The 21038-nt window shown below is 42.8% G+C and overlaps 1 protein-coding gene and 2 long non-coding RNA genes across 3 annotated transcripts in view; 1 reads left to right on the top strand and 2 right to left on the bottom strand.

Moving 5' to 3' along the window:
* The window catches only part of LOC101522773 (zinc finger protein 260-like), a 793789-nt gene that overhangs the window by 400279 nt on the left and 372472 nt on the right, over positions 1-21038 (top strand). The gene's annotated exons all lie outside the window — the stretch shown is intronic.
* LOC131482749 (uncharacterized) overlaps positions 1-21038 on the bottom strand; it is a 145117-nt gene that overhangs the window by 103967 nt on the left and 20112 nt on the right. The window lies entirely within an intron of this gene.
* The window catches only part of LOC131482750 (uncharacterized), a 77904-nt gene that overhangs the window by 36778 nt on the left and 20088 nt on the right, over positions 1-21038 (bottom strand). Inside the window, exon 2 of the long non-coding RNA XR_009247261.1 lies at positions 18262-18357. This is a non-coding gene — a long non-coding RNA (uncharacterized LOC131482750). The remainder of the gene's footprint in view (positions 1-18261; positions 18358-21038) is intronic.

The following is a 21038-nucleotide window of genomic DNA, read 5'->3' on the forward strand; positions in this document are numbered from 1 at the left end:
CGAAAAATAGTTTAAAAAAAAGTTCTAGATATGAGAAAAAAAATGTCTTTGGTATTTAGAGATTGCAATAAGCTTGTAAACTGCTTTAAGTATGATGGGCATTTTGATGATATTAATACTTTCAATATATAGGAATTTGATTTTAACAGATAATTTTGTACTATGAATGTTTACTGTTAGTACCAGGTGTGAAATATGGCTTTTTGTTATTGTTATACTTTTGCTTTCAAAAGATTAATTTTTCTGGCTGAAAGTCTTAATTATTTTAGAGGTAATCTGTGACTACTTTGCCATGTGTGTGTTTTTCCTTTCTTCCTGCGTGTTCCATGAGGAAGATATTCGACTTTGTAGATGAAACATGCTTATGCTTTATTGTATAAGACGTCTTATGTTTTTGAAGCAAATAAAGGTGTTTTTTATAAAGAAAATAAAAAAAAAGCACTCACAGAATTTCTACCTTTATTTCATAAAAAACATATATGTAAGTTGTGAAATCTAAATATATAAATATATCCAAATATACCTCAGTTGAGGTACACAGAAATAGGCCTCAATAAAATAGTATCTACAGATAACAAACCTATAGCCATTACAAAACTCAATGCCAAAAAACCAAAAGCATTTCCTCTAAGATACATAACCAAATTAGAATGACTACTGTTTATTGTTATGTAATTTAATATTCATACAAAAGTAGAAAAGGTAAGGAAATAAAAGGCACAGAAATAAAAATAGACTAAAATAGTATACTAAAAAGATACTAAGCTAATTTTTATTGTAGATTTCATTTGTTCCTCTGATGTTATTAATAGTAAAACCTAATGAATGCCAAGAGACTACATTCAGTCATTAAAAACAACAAATTCTTATTTGTTACAAAATAGATGAACACGGATGTAGTGAAATAAAATAAGGCAAATGTAGAAAAAACTAACATGTTATCATATATAAATGCTAAAAAAAAGCTGCAAACTTAGAACTGTGATTGCTATGGGTTGGTCAGAGTGAAGACCAGGGACAGGAAGGAGGTAGAAAGGTAGCAAAGAGAGACAGAAGGAACAAGATAGAGTGTTCCATCCCAGTGCGTGGTGACTACAGTTCACAATGATAAGGCAACGGGAACGGAGGACCCCGTGTGGTGTAAAACACACACACACACACACACACACACGAAAAGCCTGGGTTTATTCATCTGATGCTGTGCATATACTTAAATAAAACACTGTACCCTATGATATTATTAAAATACATATTGATCAAAATTCACTGAATTTTTTTTTTTTAGAAATCAGAATCATCCCTTTACACTAAAATCTATTAAGAAGATAGTAAACACCACAACTCTTGGCAGCTGTGGTTTTGCATTGTACCTAGGTAAGTGTTACACAGGTGGGAGAAAATCAACTAAGAGCTGCTGGGCATCCTGGGTCTGGTTAATGCCAAATATGTGTTAACTATACCAGTGTGTCATCATAGCTGCATATTCTTTTTCTCCTTTTGTTTTATTATTTTTTTTTAAGATATGTGGGAGGGGCCTCAAGGCTGTGTTAATGGAGCTGCCAGCAGTGTGGTGGCTGCTGGGGGTGTCTGAGTCAGCTTGGATTCAATACTTGGAGTTCTAGCAACAGCCACTGATGCCAAGTGCTGGGTGAATCCTGGGCTTGTGGGCAGCCAAAACACCAACTGGTACCAGGCTTCACCTGCTAGCTTCACCCAGAGGCAAGCTTTAGAGTCTTGGAGTGTAGAATTGTTACCTAGGGACATTCATGGATAAGACCACTGTATTTGTAGATAAGAAATAAATCCTGAGGGATTCCCAGTGACAGGGCAACTGCACTTGCAGGAAATTGAAGGGACTGAGACATGGTGGTTTGAAGGGAAGAGACTAGAAGCACTGTATGGGTCAGACTGATACACCAGCCCATACGGGAGTCCTGAGTAGGGATTCTTAGTAAGGAATATTGCTGACCACCACATGCTAGTCCATGCAAAAGTTAGGGCTGGGGATCTGTCAGACAAGGCTAGAGCCCACTGCCTGACTGAATGTCGAAACAGGGATTGGTCATATTAGGCAGGGCCATGACATCAGCGTGTAAGAACCAGGTCCAGGGATAGATTCTGTGGGGGATATGTGGGCCTAAACCTGTGGAAATACAAGTCCCACTGGCTAGCTCCAGAGCTGGGAGGGTGATGGGTTGAGCTAGGTGTGATCATAGAACCTGTCAACATTCGCGGGTACAGACACTGAATACTCCAGGCAGGTCCAGGCTCCAGGACCAGCATATGCATCCTAAAAGAGGGTGTGCAGCAGGCCAGGCCGCAACATTCATAAGCTCACACAAGGCCAAGATGGAGGGGAAGGCTATGCCGGGTCAGGGCCTAGCACCGACTGACATGAGTGAGATCCGGGTCTGGGAGTAGGCAGAGTGGGAGAACTTAGGAAACTCTCCTGCTGGGTCATAGCTCCTGCTGGTGAGCACATGATCCAGGTCTGGGGGTTGAGCAAGCTGGGCAAGGTGGGCAGGTTAGCTCTACCTATTGGCAAACGTGTGGGTTGGTTGTACAAGAGGGCAGACCAGGCAGGGCCATACACATCTAAACTCACCAGCAAGTGAAGAAACCAGGCTGGAGCATGGACCATTCCAGCTAGGCTATCACACCTGCCAGTTATCACGGCCTAAGGATGGGTAGAGACTGAGCCAGTGCAGGTTACAGTACCCACCAGCAAGAGTTGGGACTGGGGCAGGCTGGGTCCAGCCAGGCTCCAGCATTTGAAAGCAAAGGCCAAGACAGGTGAGGGACTATGCCCAGCTGGGTCAGAAAAACCACTGGCACAAGCAAGATCTATGGCTGGGAACAGGCCTGGCTGGGGAGCTAAGGGGACACACTGACTGGGTTGTGTTTCCTACGGGGGAGTGTGAGGGCCTGAATAGGGGATGTTGTCTGGTCTGGACATGGCTGCAGTCTCTTTTGGCACAAGTGTGGACTAGCTCTGGTGTGTGCCAGACTGAGCTAGACTCCAGCACATGCTGCTGCTCATCAGAACAAGGCTTAATGTAGGATGGACTAGGATATACCTCTCCCTGTTGAGCTATGTACTAACTATGTCTAGGGGTGGACCATCTTGGGCTGGGCTGCAATATCCAACAGAAAAAAGCAGAATGTGTTGAGGACCAATCAGGAAAGGTCACTGTTCCTACTAAGACAGGAGATAGACTAGGTAGGGCTTGACCATGAACCCACTGGAATAAGTTCTCATGGAGGAGCTTGTGCAATTTATCTGTTGGGACATAGTCCCTGCAGGTGAACGCAAGAACCATGACAGGGAGCAGCCTAGACCAGGCCAGGTTATGGTACCCAAGGGCATACCTTTGGCTCAGCTCTGGGGCAAACCAGGCTAAGTCAGTTCATATCACCCAATGGCAGATCTGAGAGACAGAAAGGTATGTGAATCATGTTGCATTGGGCTGCATCACCACACAATTCACATTAGGGATGGGACTGGCAGTTGGTTGCACTGGCTAGGCTGTAGCTCCCACCTGTGTGAGCTTGAACTAGGAGCAAGCTGGGCCGGGCCAGGCTGTAGCACTCAATGGCAAATGCCGAGGTAAACTATGCTATGTCAGACTGGGCCACAGCACAGAACCATCACAAATGAGACCCATTGGAAAGCAGGCAAACTGAGTAGAGGGCTGCAGGGAGCTCAGCCTCCTGGTGAATGTGAAAGCTTTTATTTGGGCAAACCAGTCAGGCAGGGCTATAACATCTGTCGCCCTGCATGCTTAGTGGAACAGGGAAAATCCAAGGTGGGCAGACTGTACCTACTGGTACGTGCATAAGCCAGAGCGGGTGAAGGTTGGGTTGGATGGGCTTTGCCACAGCATCACCTAGCAGATGATGGCTCCAGCAGAGGGATTGCAGGGGAGCAAACTTTATCAAGCTAAACTGCAGAAACACCTAGAGTTCAAGATCCAGGAATGGGAGAGAGCCCATGAAGGAAACAGTGAACATCTCTCTGATAGACTGCAACACTCATTGGTATGTATAGAAGAGAGGGCTGGAGACAGATCTGATCCAGCAGTACCAACCACCAACATGTGCACAAGCTGATTGGGGTGATGGAATGTGCTGGACCCTCTGTTGGCATGCACACACAAGAATCAGGTCTTCATCACATCAGATCAAGTTTCTTTGGGGATTCCCCCAACTGATTCACTAGATTCACAACGACAACTATGGAGAGAACTGCAGGTTCCATGGACTGAACAAGGAGGGTATTTGTCAGAGCCAGGCCTCCTCAGTGGCTTCAATGGAGCAGTGAACAGCATATTCAGCTGCACATGAAGGATATGGCAATACACTGGAGCATGCAGTGGACACTGGGTACCATAACAGAGCACAAAGAATAGAAGAAACCAATCAATTACCCCAGACAAGTGTTGGAGGTGAATTTGTGGATAAACGGAGACTCTAAGATAGACTGTATCAACCAGTGGATTCTGGACAGATTTCATTGTGCTTGGAATGGCGAGATTGGCAGTAACTCAGTTCTGTTGTAATATCAAAACCTCATGAGCAGCACCCAGATGATCTCACCTAACTTCCTGTAGCCTTGACCAGCCACCCAAACAACTATGTAAAAATCACTAAAACTAAAAATAATTTTAAAAGAAGAAACTAAACAGTACCCTATTTACAGAGTATAAAGTATAGTGCTTTTTAATTCCTTCAAAAAAAAATTACTTACTTAAAAGTGAGGGTTACAAAGCAACATTCAAAGCCAGCTAGCCAAAGATCTTCCCTCCACTTGTTTACTCCCATTGTGGCCACAAGAGGCAGCAAAGTCCAGGACAAAACCAGCAGCCTCAACTCCATTCTGATCCTCCACAGGGGTGCGGGTGTCCAAGGAACTGGGACATTTTCTGCTATCTCCCAAGCACATTAGCAGGGAAGTAGATCAGAAGGTGAACATCAGGGACTTAACTGGTCCTTATATGGAATCCTGGCATTGCATGCAACAGTGTAGCATGTTATCTCAAAATATGCCATAAAGATTGTTAAAATAGAGCTGGTAGGCCCGGGGGTGTGACCTAGAGGCTAAAGTCCTCGCCTTGAACGATCCATGGATCCCACATGGGCACCGGTTCTGATCCCGGCAGCTCCACTTCCCATCCAGCTCCCTGCTTGTGGCCTGGGAAAGCAGTCTAGGACGTCCCAATGCATTTGAAACCTACACCCACGTGAGAGACCCAGAAGAGGCTCCTGGTTCCCAGCTTCGCGGATCGGCATGCACCGGCCATTGCAGCTCACTTGGGGAGTGAATCATCGGATCAAATATCTTCCTCTCTGTCTCTCCTCTCTGTATATCTGACTTTGCGATAAAATAAATAAATCTTTAAAAGAAAATAGAGCTAGTAATCAAAAGTCAGGTTGATTTTCCCATTGAACCTTCCACTCTTAACAAACCTGCTATACAATTATGTTATTTGGCATTTTGCATAATGTAAATACCACTGCTGGAAAACTAACCTTGAACCTAGATGAAAAGGTACTTACACTGCTTTTACAATGTCACTATTCACTTCACAGGAAGAATGACAAAAAACAGATGTTTGTGCAGTTTTTTTTCCTGAATGTGTTTACTAGCTGTGGCTGTGTCAGACTGACTCCAGGTCTCCCTCTTGTATCTCACATGTGGGTGGGACATATGCAAGGACTTCTACCACTACCAGATGCTTCTCAGAGGCATTAGTAGGAGGATGGATTGAACGGGGGGAGTAGCCAGGACTAGAATGTGGTATACTGTAATTACATGCACTCACCCCACCATACTGACACATCCCTACACTGTTTTACTCATTTTAATACCGCTGTCAACTTATTGTGAATATATCAGACAGGGCAAATTGCAGTCATCTTGCGGCTAAAGTTCTCACCTTGAACATGTCAGGATTCCATATGGTTGCCAGTTCTGATCCCAGCAGCTCCACTTCCCATCCAGCTCCCTGCTTGTGGCCTAGGAAAGCAGTCAAGGATGGACCAAAGCCTTGGGACCCTGCACCCATGTGGGAGACCCAGAAGAGTATTTGGACTCCTGGCTTCGGATCGGCAAGCACAGGCCATTTCACTCACTTGGGGACAGAGGATCTTCTTCTCTGTCTCTCCTCCTCTCTGTATATCTGCCTTTGTAATAAAAATAAATCTTTTTAAAGAATATATAAATCTTTAAAATATTTATTTATTTATTTATTTATTTTAAAATATATATTTAACACAGAAAACCTGGAGAGGAAGTTTCAATCAGCTTTGATAGTTCCAATGTTTAGTTATCAAATTTTACCTTCTTTCTCTCACATTTTTTTTCACTTTAGTTTAAAAATTATAATCATGATCCTCAAATACAATGTAAAGCAAGCTGAGAAGTAAACAAACAACTTACTGAAGGTGTGTTGGTGTTCTCCAGCCTGTGAAGCATGTAGCAGGCTGCAGGGCTACACCTGCAAGAGAGGGTGGAAACAGAGTTATGCATTGGTCTTGATGGTTCCTAGCCTCTTTAGTGGTTCCTACTGTGCTAAGCAACGTCAACTTGGAGGCAGACACAGTGGCTGGAAAATAAAAGCCATCAGCTTCCCTGGGCAAGAATAGTGCCTTACAAGTGACAATGAGGCATCCTGGAAACAGTATCAATAATTTCAATAATTGGCAGTGGTTAAAATCAAGCAATCATTAGGTCAATGCAAGCAATTACTCTTCATTTAAAAATAATGTTACTGGGACTGGCATTGTAGGTCAGTGACTAATTTCTCACCATGAACATACAGGGATCCCATATGGATGCTGGTTTATATCCTGGCTGCTATATTTCCCATCAAGCAACCCTGCTTGTGGCCTGTGAAAGCAGTCAAGCACAGCCCAGTACCTTGTGAGACTGCACTGTATGGGAAACTCACAAGAAGCTCCTGGCTCCTGGTTTCTACTTTGGCTCAGCTCCAGCCAATATGTTGACCTGGGAAGTGAGGCAGCAGATGGAAGATTTTTTTGTCTCTGTTACTGTAAATGTGACTTTCAAATGAAAATTTTTAATAAATTAAACAAATCATAAGGTTACTACAAAGCACTAACTTATTTTTTCAACAAGTATTGTTCACATTACAAAATACCATATTGTCACTAAAATGCATGTTTCAGAAAAATAACTGGATGGTGTTAAGTATTTCAATATTTCTACATTCAAAGTAATTCTGTCTATAACTATATATGAAAATTGAATATAATATTTAATCTATAAAGTTTTCTAGTAATTGTTCCAAATGAAAGTTCCCAAGTCTTCAATGACACTTCCCAGTTCCTAAACCCTCAACAACACTTGACTTTGCCATTTCATTTGCCTCAGCCCATAGTACATCCATAAATATGACAGCAACATAGTTTGAGAACTCTTTTTATTTTACCTCATTAAGTAGTTACATTATGACAACAGCAAAAGAAAATCATTAGATTCGAATGAGTGAATGTCCTGATACAGGGAGCTGGGCTGCTGTTTGGGATAGATCATATCTGATACCCAAATGCCTTATTTATGCCTACTGGCTATGTAACACTTCCAATGCAGTATCCTGCTACTGTGCCTGGAACACAGTGGGTGGGATCCAAGAACCCCCTTGGAAACCTAGATGGATTCCTGTTACTGGATTAAGCATGGCAGGGCCCTGATATCTTGAGAATGCTTCAACCCAATTTACCTTTCAAACATACATAGTATTTCTGAAAATGATTATAAAGAAACATACTGCATCTAGAACAACATATTTTAAATTGATTTGTGGCTATATCTTGGTGAGTGATAAAGAATTACATTTCAAATTCAATTCAGAAAACTTCACAAAGATACTTCTACAACTGACATTTTTATACGTATTTGGGCATTCTACTTCTTTTATTTTCTCCCTTTATTTTATATTTAACTTTCTGATACAATTCCATGGGCTCTGGGATTCCCCTTACTGCAATATTCTATGCCTATGGCCAGCAGTGATCTAACACACTACACCACAACACCAGCACCAAAGGTTAGTCTTCTTGACTCATTACCACCAAAAATCTTCTTATGTACCGTAGGTATCTGACCATATTCTTAATAATATCTCCCACCTGATGTTTCACTCCCCAAGTAACTGCACTGGCCAGTTTACTGTGATGTGAATCCAGGAGCCTGGAAATTCTTCCAGGTCTCCCACACGAGTGCAGGATCACAAGGCCTTGGGCTGACCATGACTACATTCCAGGCCACAAGCAGGAGCTGGATGGGAAGTGGGGCTGCCAGGATTAGTACTGACGCAAATGGGATTCCGGCATGTTTAATGTGAGGGCTTCAGCCTCTAGGCCAGCATACCAGGCCCTGATTGTAGTTTTTTTTTTAATTAATTAATTCATTTTATAACCTATTCTTCAAAAGATAAGCACATTAATGTTCCCTTTCCCCAAAAACTCAGGACCTGAAACAATCACTGTACTTCATGTCCTAAAATGTGACCATCCCTTATGGTTACATTTATATTCAAATGCAAAATGCCCTAGAGAGGAAAATCACATTTACTGTGGATTGGAGTTTGACATAGTAGAACACTTGAAAATTTTGAAATGATTTATTGCATCCTTTTAGGTGTTAAAAAACACCTAAGAACTCACCAGGAAATCTACAAATCAAACTCTATTTTTCAATTATGACCATCACCACCACCAATTTTTAGCTATTTTTACCTTCTAAAACCTATTGGAGTTGATCATGGTGGTAAAGTTTCTGCTTGGGACCAACACAATCCAGAGTGCCTGGTTTGAATTCGCACACCATGCCTGATTCCATTATACCTGCCTGCACAAGTCCACCCTGGGGCATCACTGATGTGAAGTTCAAGTAGACATTTCAGTTATATTGAATGCTTAGATTTAGCACATAGCTTCTAACTACTAACTATTATTTATTTATTATTTATTTATTCATTTGAAATGCAAAGAGAGCTTGCATCTGGTGGTTCATGTCAGACACTTACAAGAGCCAAGCTGAGTCAAGCCAAAATTAGAAAGGAGGAACTCTTTTGTTACAGATAATTATTATCATTATTATTATTATTACTTGGAAAGTCAGGTATCCAGATGAGTCTAGTCAAAGCTAGAAATGAGGAATATTATCCATGCCCCCATAGGGATAGTTAGAAACTCAGTTTGGTGGGATATTTTTGCTGTCTATCCAGGAAGTTGCTAATTAGAGGTAGCCAAATGCTGAGCTAGCAATCATGAAAGATAATATGGGTATCCATATCACTGGATAAACTTCCTGTGATGTCATACATGCCTCATTAGCTCTCAGTTTTAACGTAATCTAATATGGGACAAGAATCTGGGTAGGAAACCAGCTTCTGAGAATAATTTTTCTCCATGCTCTCTGTCCTGGCCTCTAAAACAAAAACACACAACAAGATGGCACCAGCATTCTGTGGCTAAGCATCCACCATCAGTGCTGTCATCCACATGGGTGCTGCTTCAACTTGGGCTGCTCGGCTTACAATCCAGCTTGCTTCTACTGGTTAGGAAAGAAGTAAGGATGGTCCAAGTCCTTGAGCACCTGTGCTTATGATGGAGGGCTAGGATAAACTCCAAGCTCTTAACTAGCACCAGCCACCTTCAGCTAGTGAGGACAGTTAGGGAGGGAAACTCCAGATGGAAGATCCCTATCTGTCTCTGCTTCTTTCTCTGTAATGCTGCCTTTCAATAAAAGTATATTATAACAGAATCTATATTAAAAAAAAAAGGGGGGGGGAGGAAAAGCAGAGAAGTCCAGTCCTCTCTGGACTTCTCCCTATTACCTTTAGTACTTCCAATCCAAAGTCACTGCAAATGTGCTGCTTCTATAGAGATTCACCCACAGTGGACACTGCATATGGTGAAGATGGTATCTAGATGTCCCCAGGATCAATAAAGGGCCTCATCACCCTAGCAGGCCCTGGGCCCATACCTCTCAGCATCACTCAGCCTGAGCATGGTTCTGGCAACAGGCAACTGAGGATAGAAAAATCAGAGCTGTCATCTGCTGGCAGTCAGCAGGAGGTGGAGGTCTGTGTTCTCAGTTGCACTTAACCTGGTCATGATGTGGGAAAGAGGTACCAGTTCTATTGTCAAATATCACTAAGTCTCTCTGCCTTGATCAAATCTTGAGTTTTCTTCAAATATGTATTTTTAAAGAAGATATTAACCAGAAACTATGTTAACTGAGAATGTTTCAAAATGCCTTAGGTTCCTTTAGAAAAGGATGCACATGGACACAGGAAACACCACGTGAGGGTATAGCAAGATGGGGGCTGTGAGTCGGCCAGGGAGTGATCTCAGCAGAAACCAAATTGATAACCACCTTGCTCTTAAACTTTCAACCATTAGAAACGCAAAAAATGAATTACTGTGATTCAGGACAGACATTTGGTAGTATATTTTTATGGCAACCACAGCACACTCTTATTTTCCACAATACTTCTTACTGCCAATGAGAAAAAACCCACCATCAGAGCAATATAGAAACCAAAGGTTATGACTTTAGATGCCTAACACTTAAAGAACAATAGCAACAACAAAAAGTCAAATAAGCCAGTTAAGTACTGATCTCAAAGTCTTAGAGAAATAAAAAACCATCCAGGAGTCATAAAAGGAAATTAGAAATAATGACTGGTGAAGAACTGAATAAACTATACTAAGCAATACTGAAGACAATGGAAATAATGATTTTTTTGTGCTTGCTTCGGCAGCACATATACTAGACTGGGAACGATTTTTTAAAAGACAAAATTAATAAGCCTTTATCTAGATTAAGTAAAAGTAGGGCCCTACATGGTATACTCACAGCTAAAATGCTCGCCATGTAGGCTCCAAAACACCATATGGGCACTGGTTCTAATCCAGGCAGCCCTGGTTCTCATTCATCTCCCTGCATGTGTCCTGGAAAAGCAGTTGATGACAGCCCAAAGCCTTGGGGCCCTGGACCTGTGTGGGAGACCCAGAAGAGGTCAAGGCTCCTAACTTTGGATCGGAACAGCGCGGGCCATTGCGGTCACTTGGGAAGTGAATCATCAGAAGATGTTTCTGTCTGTCTCTCCCATTCTCTCTCTCTCTCTCTCTCTCTCTCTCTTTCTCTCTCTCTACATATATATCTGATTTTGCACTAAAAATGAATAAATCTTTAAAATAAAATAAACCTAAAAAAGAAAGAAAAATGGCAGTTGTGATAATTACAAACTGAGAAGAGTGAGGCCTGGGGAAAGGAAGGAGGTAGAACAGATAGCAATGAAAGTGAGACAGAAGGAACAGGATCCAGTGTCCCATCCCAGTGTGTGGTGACTACAGCTCACAATAGGATAAGCTTATGCAGAAACATGGAACAGAACACCCTGTTTACTGTAAAAGCAAAGATATATGGAAAGGCTGGGAACCTGGTTTGATCAGCTTAGGCTGTATTTGTACACAACTACTGCACTGTACTTGGGATATTAGTCAGGTACATGTTGATCAAAATTCTGTGAAAGTTTTAAAAATCAGAATCATCCCTTCACAGTAACAATATGCAAAAAATTTAAAGTGCCTCTATCTACATAGTATAAGATACATTTAGGGCCCGGCGACAAGGCCTAGTGGCTAAAGTCCTCGCCTTGTATGCCCTAGGATCCCATATGGGCACCAGTTCTAATCCCAGCAGATCCACTTCCCATCCAGCTCCCTGCTTGTGGCCTGGAAAAGCAATCAAGGAAGGCCCGAAGTTTTGGGACCCACATGGGAGGCCCGGAAGAGGTTCCTGGTTCCTGGCTTTGGATTGGCACAGCAACAGCCATTGTGCTCACTTTGGGAATGAATCATCGGATGGAAGATCTTCCTCTATGTCTCTCCTCCTCTCTGTATATCTGACTTTGCAATAAAAATAATAAATAAATCTTTTTTTTAAAAGGAAAAAAATTAAGTTAATTTAATACTTTTTAAATTATTTATTGAATTTTTGTTTGGTAAGGTATTCATTTTCACTGGAAATTCAGATTTACAGAGAGAAGACCAGAGAGAAACATTTCCCATTCACTGGTTCACTGCCCACACGGCCACAACAACCAGAGTTGAGCTGATCTGAAGCCAGGAGCCAAGAGCTTCTTCTGGGTCTCTCATGCACATTCAGATACAGGGTTTCAAGACTTTGGGCTGCCCTCTACTGTTATCCAGGTCACAAGCAGAGAGCTGGATAGTAATTGGAGCAGCTGGGACAAGAACTTGTGCCATTATGGGATCCTGACACATGCAGGATTAGGACTGTAGCAACTAGGCTATCATGCTAGATTCTTTCTTTTCCCAAGAAAATGTATTCTTACTTTTATTTTTTTTACTTTATTATTATCATTTTATGATAAATTTCCATAGGCCCTGGGATTTTCCAAAGCCCCTCCTTTTTAACTACTTAAAAACATTTATTTGCTTAAATGTGAAAATTGCACAGCACGAGCCAAAGACAGAGTGAGGTCTTCCCTCCACTTGTTTACTCCCCATGTAGCCACGAGAGACAGTAAGGTCCAGGCCAAAACCAGGAGCCTGAACTCCATTCTGATGCTCCACAGGGGTGCAGGTGTCCAAGGAACTGGGACATTTTATTCTATCTTCCAAGCACATGAGCAGGGAACTACATCAGAAAGTGAACATCACATTACAACTGATGTCTCTCACATTCTTTTCACCAAATAATAGAGAAATTAATCAAAAAGTACAATGTGATTTTAGATATTGAGTCATTCAAAGAAAAGTGTTTGACACCAAATGATGGTATAAACATTCACTTTCTCCATTCTGATTCCTTTTAACATATAAATCTTTATTCAAATTGATACTACCCAAAATGAACAAGATTCTTGCTCTTGATACTAAGTAAAAAGAATCACAAAGATTACATACAGCATAGGAGAAAACAGTTGAGACTATACCTGAACTTCTTAAGAAATTGGGAGTATACCTCAATTTCTAAGAAATGAGACAGTGTTATTTACAATTGGATTGAGATTATTTGCAAACACACGTTACAGTCTCTAGAGAAACTACTCAAGGAAAAACTTAGAAGATATATCCATGATAACCTAATACAGGACACAATATGCAACCATCTAATATATTCAGTTAAAGTGAGGAGATGTGGGTATCTAGTAGAGTGGATGAGAAACTGCTTAGGAGACGCTCACTCTTCACTGGACTTCCCTTGTTTGTGTGATCACTCCACAACAAATTCCATCTTGCTGCAATTTGACTTTCTGGATGGAAACAAGAAATTTCTCAAGCATGCAAGTCTTTGCACCTGCTAAAATGGACACAGATTTAGTTCCTGGCTCCTGTTTTGGCTTGACCATGTCACAATCTTGCAAGAATTTAAAGAATTAAGTAGCAGATGCTACATCACTCTCTCTCCCCATGACTTTTATAAATGAAATAAACTAACAAGAATTACTTTTTAAAAAGGATAACAGAGAAATAATTGCAAAATAAAAATTGACATGGATGTTTGACGCAGCTTTTCACACACAATTTGGAGGACCACATGCTTCTTCCCAGTGATTCTAAATAGAGCAGCTCATTCTTTAAAGGAAAATCTCATAGAAGAACCAAGGAAAGTACACACTGACTGACAGTGATGAGTATGAGTTAATACAACAGTGTAACTACTCAGTCAGTGGGAACTGCTACTCAGCAATGTGATTACAGATCTCAGTTAACACTACATGAAGAAAATAAAGTCAAACCAAATCCTAGAGAAACATAAAATCACTATACATGGAGGAAATGTTAGACTGCAATCTTTCTACTCTACAAATACTTCATACAGTATCACAATTTATGAACAGTCTGTAACATAATATCATCCCGCATGCAAAACAATTGCAATGAATTAGCACATGAGAAATGAAAAGCAAGACAAGACAAGTACTGTCATCATATCAAAACCTAAAGCAAAGGCCAGCATTGGGGTATAATATGTGAAACTGCCAACTGCAACACCAGCATCCCATATCGAATCAGCTGTTCCACTTCCAGCCCAGCTCTCTGTTCATCTCCTGGGAAAAGCAGTGGAAGATCATCCAAGTGCCTGGGCCCTGATCACCCACATGCAAGACCTGGAGGAAGCTGCAGGCTCCAGGACTCAGCTTGGTGCAGCACTGGTTAGTGAGCCAGTGGGTAGAAGATCTCTGTGTCATATTTTTTTTAAGACTCATTTATTTTTATTGCAAAGACAGATATATATATAGAGAGAGTAGGAGAGACAGAAACATCTGCTGTCTGCTGACTCACTGCACAAATGGCTGCAACTGCCAGCACTGTGCCAATCCGAAGTTAGGAGCCAGGGGCTCTTCTGGGTCGTCCACGGGAGTGCAGGGTCCCAAGGTCTTGGGGTTACCATGACTACTTTCCCAGGCCACAAGCACAGAGTTGGATGGGAAGCAGGGCTGCCAGGATTGGAAGCGGCGCACAAATGGGATCCCAGGGCACTCAAGGCAAGGACTTTAGCCAGTAGGCCAAGGCGCCTAGCCCTTTTTCTTACTTGAACTCTCATTTGAACATAAACAAAGATTTTTAAAAAAGAAAGAAAATAAATAAAGACATTTTTAAGATCTATTTACCATACCATATCACTTAAAACATATCAGTTTAAGAAATCACAAACATCAATTATCAGACAGTACTCGGATTTAGTCACCTTTGGGGATGGAAGATCAAAGAGATCAAGACTTAAACTGACAAAGAATTTTTTCAAAGAGCTTGTCTACAAGGTCGCTGTGCCACCCCAGGCCTCTGCCAAGCACAACACCAGCACCACATGTGCCCCTCAACCTTGCAGCAAAACTCCCAGGAAAACAAGGCTGTTTGTTCTAACGGCTGCAGTCTGTGCTGCTCTGGTGTCAGCAACAAGAAAACTGCCCCAGACCCTTAGGAGGAGCTTCACTGAGGACTGAGCTGGGGGCTGGAGATGCTGTGGCTGAAATCAAGAACTTTACCTTTACATAAAGAAAAAGGAAATCCTGCCCAACCTGAAGGTCGAACTGTCCCTGGGCAGTCCTCCCTCCTCATTGCACAATGGGCTCAAGTGGGAGGCCTAGTGTTCAAGGTCAGGGCTGCAGAGTGAGGACCCCAAGGTCCCCTCCTGGCCCCCGCCCCCTCCCACCCCGGGGCCTCAGGAGATGCTCTCACACACTCACCTTCCCAGCTTCTGACGAGTCGGGGGTTCTGCAGAGGCTCCTGCGGGGAGGGAGCTCACAGGGCAGCACTGGCTCAGCCACCTGCGCTTCTCCACCAGGACAAACAACAACGCGGATATGGCGGCGCGCAAAACAACCTCCTGCCTGCTGCCACAGGGCTTCCTGGGTGCGTGCCTGATTGGACTGCTCCCACCAATACACATGACGTCACAATGCGCAGCCAATCACAATCACAAACGGCAGTCAGGTACGATTCTGGAGGGAGGGGGAGTGCGGGGCGGGGCTTCACCTCAGCCTGGAAGGGGCCTCCTCTCTTGCAGCTTGAGCCTTCCAACAGCAGGGGCCGCTGTCGCCTCTCACATCAGTCCACCTCCTGGCCTCTCCTTCCCTCCCTTCTTCAGAATCCAGTTCAAGTCTGGAAACCCAGAAACAGATGGCAGGAGTCTCACATGCACCTCACTAAATGTTCAACAGATTCTGGGACTTTTTTCCTTTACATTTGCTTTTTTCCCCATTAGTTCATTCGACCTTTTAAAATGCCGAACTGAACTATACTTGAAAATATATACATTGGGCCCGGTGGCGTGGCCTAGCGGCTAAAGTCCTCGCCTTGAATGCCCCGGAATCCCATATGGGAACCGGTTCTAATCCCGGCAGCTCCACTTCCCATCCAGCTCCCTGCTTGTGGCCTGGGAAGGCAGTCAAGGACGGCCCAATGCATTGGGACCCTGCACCCGTGTGGGAGACCCGGAAGAGGTTCCTGGTTCCCGGCTTCGGATCGGCGTGCACTGGCTGTTGCGGCTCACTTGGGGAGTGAATCATTGGACGGAAGATCTTCCTCTCTGTCTCTCCTCCTCTCTGTATATCTGACTTTGTAATAAAATAAATACATCTTAAAAAAAAAAAAAAGAAAATATATACATTAATCTTTTCAATCTCATTTCTGCCACTCATGTTCATTTCCTGGTTTGTATTTTTATTTTCAAAGTGTTCCATATCTGTTTCTTATTAGCACATATTAATTTGATTCTGTATGTTGATCTCCTACCCAGAAATCCTGCTAGATTCTCTGCTCTGTTTAAATTTGGTTTCCACAAAAGGGCTATTAGTGTACATTGATAGTTCTGCAGCTTAAAACTTGGCCATTGGACACAGCATGATAGCATAATGGTTAGGGTCCTCCCCTTGAATGCGCAGGAATCCCATATGGGGCCAGTTCTAATCCAGGCAGCTCCACTTCCCATTCAGCTCCCTGCCTGTGGCCTGGGAAAGCAGTCAAGGATGGCCCAAAGCCTTGGGAATCTGCACATGTGAGGGAAACCCGGAAACAAGTTCCTGGCTATTGGCTTCGGATTGGCACAGTACTGGCCCTTAGGGCCACTTGGGAAGTGAATCACCGGATGCAAGATCTTCCTCTCTGTCTCTCCTCTCTCTGTACATCTGTGTTTCCAATAAAATAAATAAATCTTACCAAAAAAACCTTAATCATTCTGCTACAATTTCCTTTCTGGGTTTCATTTCCTGGTTACACATTCACAACAATTGTGACAGACACAGAGAGAAGAGGGCTTGTCCAGATTCAATCTAGCAAAATAAAACCATCAGTGAGTGATATATGTAATTAATATTATATGTATATTTCTTGTTATGCAGTATATATTTACATCTGTTACTTGGTTTCCATAATGTGTGGCTTTTGGTTTTTGTTTTATAACATATCTCTTGTAAGGAGTTTTAAAAATTTTTTATTGGAAAGTCAGATATACAAGAGGAGGAGAGATAGAGAAGAAGATCTTCCTTCCACTGATTCATTCTCTAAGTGGGCACAATGGCCAGAGCTGTGCCGGTCTGAAGCCAGGAGCCTAGAGCCTCTTCCCAGTTTCCACATGGATACAGGGTCTAGTGGCTTTGGACTATCCTCAACAGCTTTCCTAGCCACAAGCGGGGAGCTGGGTGGGAATCAGGGCTACTGGGATTAAAACAGGTGTCCAAATGCAATCCCAGCACGTACAAGGCAAGGAGCTAGACCACTAGTCCACTACCCCAGGCCCTGTTTTAAAACATCTTATGCCTAAGTATTTCAGAAAATCCTCTCATAATCTCATGAAAAATTAAAAGTATTATGAAGAATTGTTTATATTCCTGAAATTTATTGTTTACATGCCATTTCGTTCTTAATGACTTTCACTAATTTATTTTGCTGTTTATTTATTGGAAAAACAGATTTACATAGAGAAGGAGAGACAGAGAGAAAAGGCTTGAATCTGCTCGTTCCCTTCACAAGTGGACACCACAGCCAGAACCGAGTTGATCTGAAACCAGGAGCCTCTTCCAGGTATCCCATATGTGTGCAGGGTCCCAACACTTTGTGACATCATCTACTGCCTTCTCAGGCCTCAGCAGGGAGCTGGATGGGAAGTGGAGCAGCTGGGCCATGAACTAGTGCACATATAGGGGCCCAGCACATGCAAGCTGACGATTTAGCCACTGAGCCATCGTGCCAGACCCCTATTATTTGTTAATTTTGTTAATGGATTGCAACAATGGTTGGTTTTCACTATATGCAACACAAACTTGAGACTATAAATGGATGCCCACCTACAGTGCTGGTTTATGTGACATGTTCTGTACTTCATGCTTAGTTTTAGAAACTTATACAAGCCTTGTCTGCCTCCTTGTGTCTCAAGCCCTACGTGTTTGGAACTAGGCCTGGATGTGTAACTCTGATCTTGTTCCTGGGACTATAGGTTATCTGCAGTTTCAACACCTCACATGAATGCGACCTGTGCTCATCCTTGCATCTTGTCATTATAGAAATTTGTCATTTGGGCATGACACAGTAGCCTAGTGGCTAAAAGTCCTCGCCTTACACTAGCAAGGATCCCATTTGAGCAATGGTTGCTGTCCTGGTGGCCCAACTTCCAATCCAGCTCCCTGCTTGTGGCCTGAAAAGACAGTGGAGGATGATCCAAAGCATAAGATAAGAACTCTTACACGCATGGGAAACCTGGAAGAAGTTCCTAGCTCCTGGGTTAGGATCAGCTCAGCTCTGGCCATTGCAGCCACTTGGATATTCCTTGTGCCTACAGCATAAGCCAGCTGCCTGTAAAGCAACATCATTTACTTTGATCAATAATCAATATTTCCCACCACCCTCTCCCCTCTCTCTAAGTCACACCGTGCTCCACCTACTTCTCACATCTCACTCCTTCCTTCACCCTCCTCTGTCTGAAGTTCCCTAGCTAGCTTTCCTCACTGAGAATCTGAGTGGCCACAACCACTTCTCCCCCTCCTGCTCCCTCTTCCTTTGCTTGAAAGTGCAGTTTTTCAAAGGTTTAAGCTTTTTCCTTTCTCTTTTGTATACTTCACCCACACCCACCCCTAATCCAGAGGGATGCGCTTAAGGACAATTTAAGTAACATCTACTGGCAAATATACCAAAATGTTACTTTCAAAACTTGTTCAGTAACTTGCTACAACAGAGCCCTCCAAAAGCAATGAATATTCAACCAGAGATTTCTACACCTTCAATTTTGATTTAGGCCCTGGCATATTGGTCTAGTGACTAAACTACTCGCCTAAAATGCTCTAGGACCTCATATGGGCACTAGTTCTAATCCTGGAAGCCCCGCTTCCCATCCAGTTGCCTGATTGTGGCCTGTAAATGCAATTGAGGACAGCCCAAAGCCTTCAAACTGTGCACCCGCATGGGAGACCTGGAAGAAGTTCCTGGCTCCTGGCTTCGGAATGGTGCAGCTCCAACTGTTGCGGTCATTGGGGAGTGAATCATCAGACAGATCTTCTCTGTCTCTCCTCCTATCTGTATATCTGAGTTTGCTATAAAAATAAAATAAATCTTTAAACATTTTTTTATTTAAGTGAGATAAATATTGTCTGAATATAAACATAAGAATAACTATCCTCTTGTAAGCTATGACCAATGATGTTCGTAATTGAATACAATTCTTTGCTTTTTTGTAAAAGATTTAGTTTATTTTTATTGCTAAGTAAGATACAGAGACAGGAGGAGAATCTGATCTGTACCCTATTATGTAAACAGATTCTATTTCAATCAGATAATTTATGCCTTCAAGGCATTCTTGACAGGCATTCAGAAATTCAAAAGCTTCCAATTCTGGCACTTTATTTAACTTCTGTAACAAGATAAATTTTGGAATTAGCACTTGTAAAAATAGTTTTTAGGCAAGTTCTGATAGCCAAGTGCAAATGTCCTTTCCTTGCACTTGCTGGGATCCCATATGGGTGCCAGTTCATGTCCCAGCTGCTCCCTTTCCCTTCCACCTTCCTGCTTGTGGCCTGGCAAAGCAGTCGCGGATGGGCCAAAGCCTTGGGACCATGCACTCATGTGCGAAACCTGGTGAAGGCTCCTGGCTCCTGGCATTGGAGCATCTCAGCTCCAGTGGAGGCTGCCAATTGTGGAGTGAACCAGCAGATGAAAGACCTCCCTCTATGTTTCTCATTATCTCCGAAATCTGACTCTCTAACAGTAAGTAAATAAATCTTTTTTTAAAAATAATCTTTTTATGATACACTCTGAAGCACGTATAAATCTCTGTGATGTTGGAATCACGTGAAACAAAAATGTGTACATGCATAAAATATGCATTTAAATAACTTCAAATGGATAAAATCATATATACACTTATTCAATATAAATTTTGAAAGGTTTATTGACAGGCACACTTTTAGACAAGTATGATGAGTCTCTATAAAGTCCAATAACCAACCAGAAACAAAACTGTGTTGTTCTCAGTGCTGATTAAATGGCTGGGCTAATTCTCAACTCCAACTGAGAAGTATGCCTGTGGCTCTGACAGAACCCAATGTTAGCTAACAGCACTGCTGTGGAATCAGTCAGCACCCAGCTGGGTCACCGGACCAGATGCTGCCCTGCCCACATCTTACCATTGAGGCTAAACAAGCAAGGCAGTGGCCCAATGATGGCCAGTCAAGTGAAAGGCCAGGGGCGGGGAGGAGGGGTATCCAGGAGATCCCTGACACTGATGGAATTAGAAGTTCAGACATCCTGCTCTGGATGTGGACTCCATGAGAAATGATACAATGTGAGCACAGGGACCATTGTTGAAAAGGTTTCTGTTGCTACCAAATAGGACCCCTGGGAGAACACACTTCGTGATTCTACAAAGGGACACCACTCGCTTAGAATCAATCCTACAAAATAAGCAAGATTCATTTGAAGAGAACACATCACAGAAAACAACCTCACTGTTATTAGGAGGCTTGTAACAAATTACATCGTAAATGTAATTATAAGCAGCAGTCGGGCCTGGTGGCGTGGCCTAGAGGCTAAAGTCCTCACCTTGAACACGCCAGGATCCCATATGGGCGCCAGTTCTAATCCCGGCCACTCCATTTCCCATCCAGCTCCCTGCTATGGCCTGGGAAAGCAGTCAAGGATGGCCCAATGCCTTGGGACACTGCACCCGTGTGGGAAACCCAGAGGAGGTTCCTGGTTCCTGGCTTCGGTTTGACCCAGCACCAGCCATTGCGGTCACTTGGGGAGTGAATCATCAGTTGGAAGATCTTCCTCTCTGCCTCTCCTCCTCTCTGTATATCTGACTTTGTAATAAAAATAAATCTTTACAAAACAATAAGCAGCAGTCAAGTGAATGATTTTCACCACAGCCTCTGCCTCTTTTTGATGCAAGGCTGTCTCTGCCAGTGTCACTGTCCTGGTAGCTGGTTTCCTCTGGAAAGTGCTAGCAACTTCAACCGCCAGTGACCATGCCAGTCACTTCATGT

This window comes from Ochotona princeps, chromosome 20, assembly GCF_030435755.1.
Source record: "Ochotona princeps isolate mOchPri1 chromosome 20, mOchPri1.hap1, whole genome shotgun sequence".
Classification (NCBI taxonomy): domain Eukaryota; kingdom Metazoa; phylum Chordata; class Mammalia; order Lagomorpha; family Ochotonidae; genus Ochotona; species Ochotona princeps.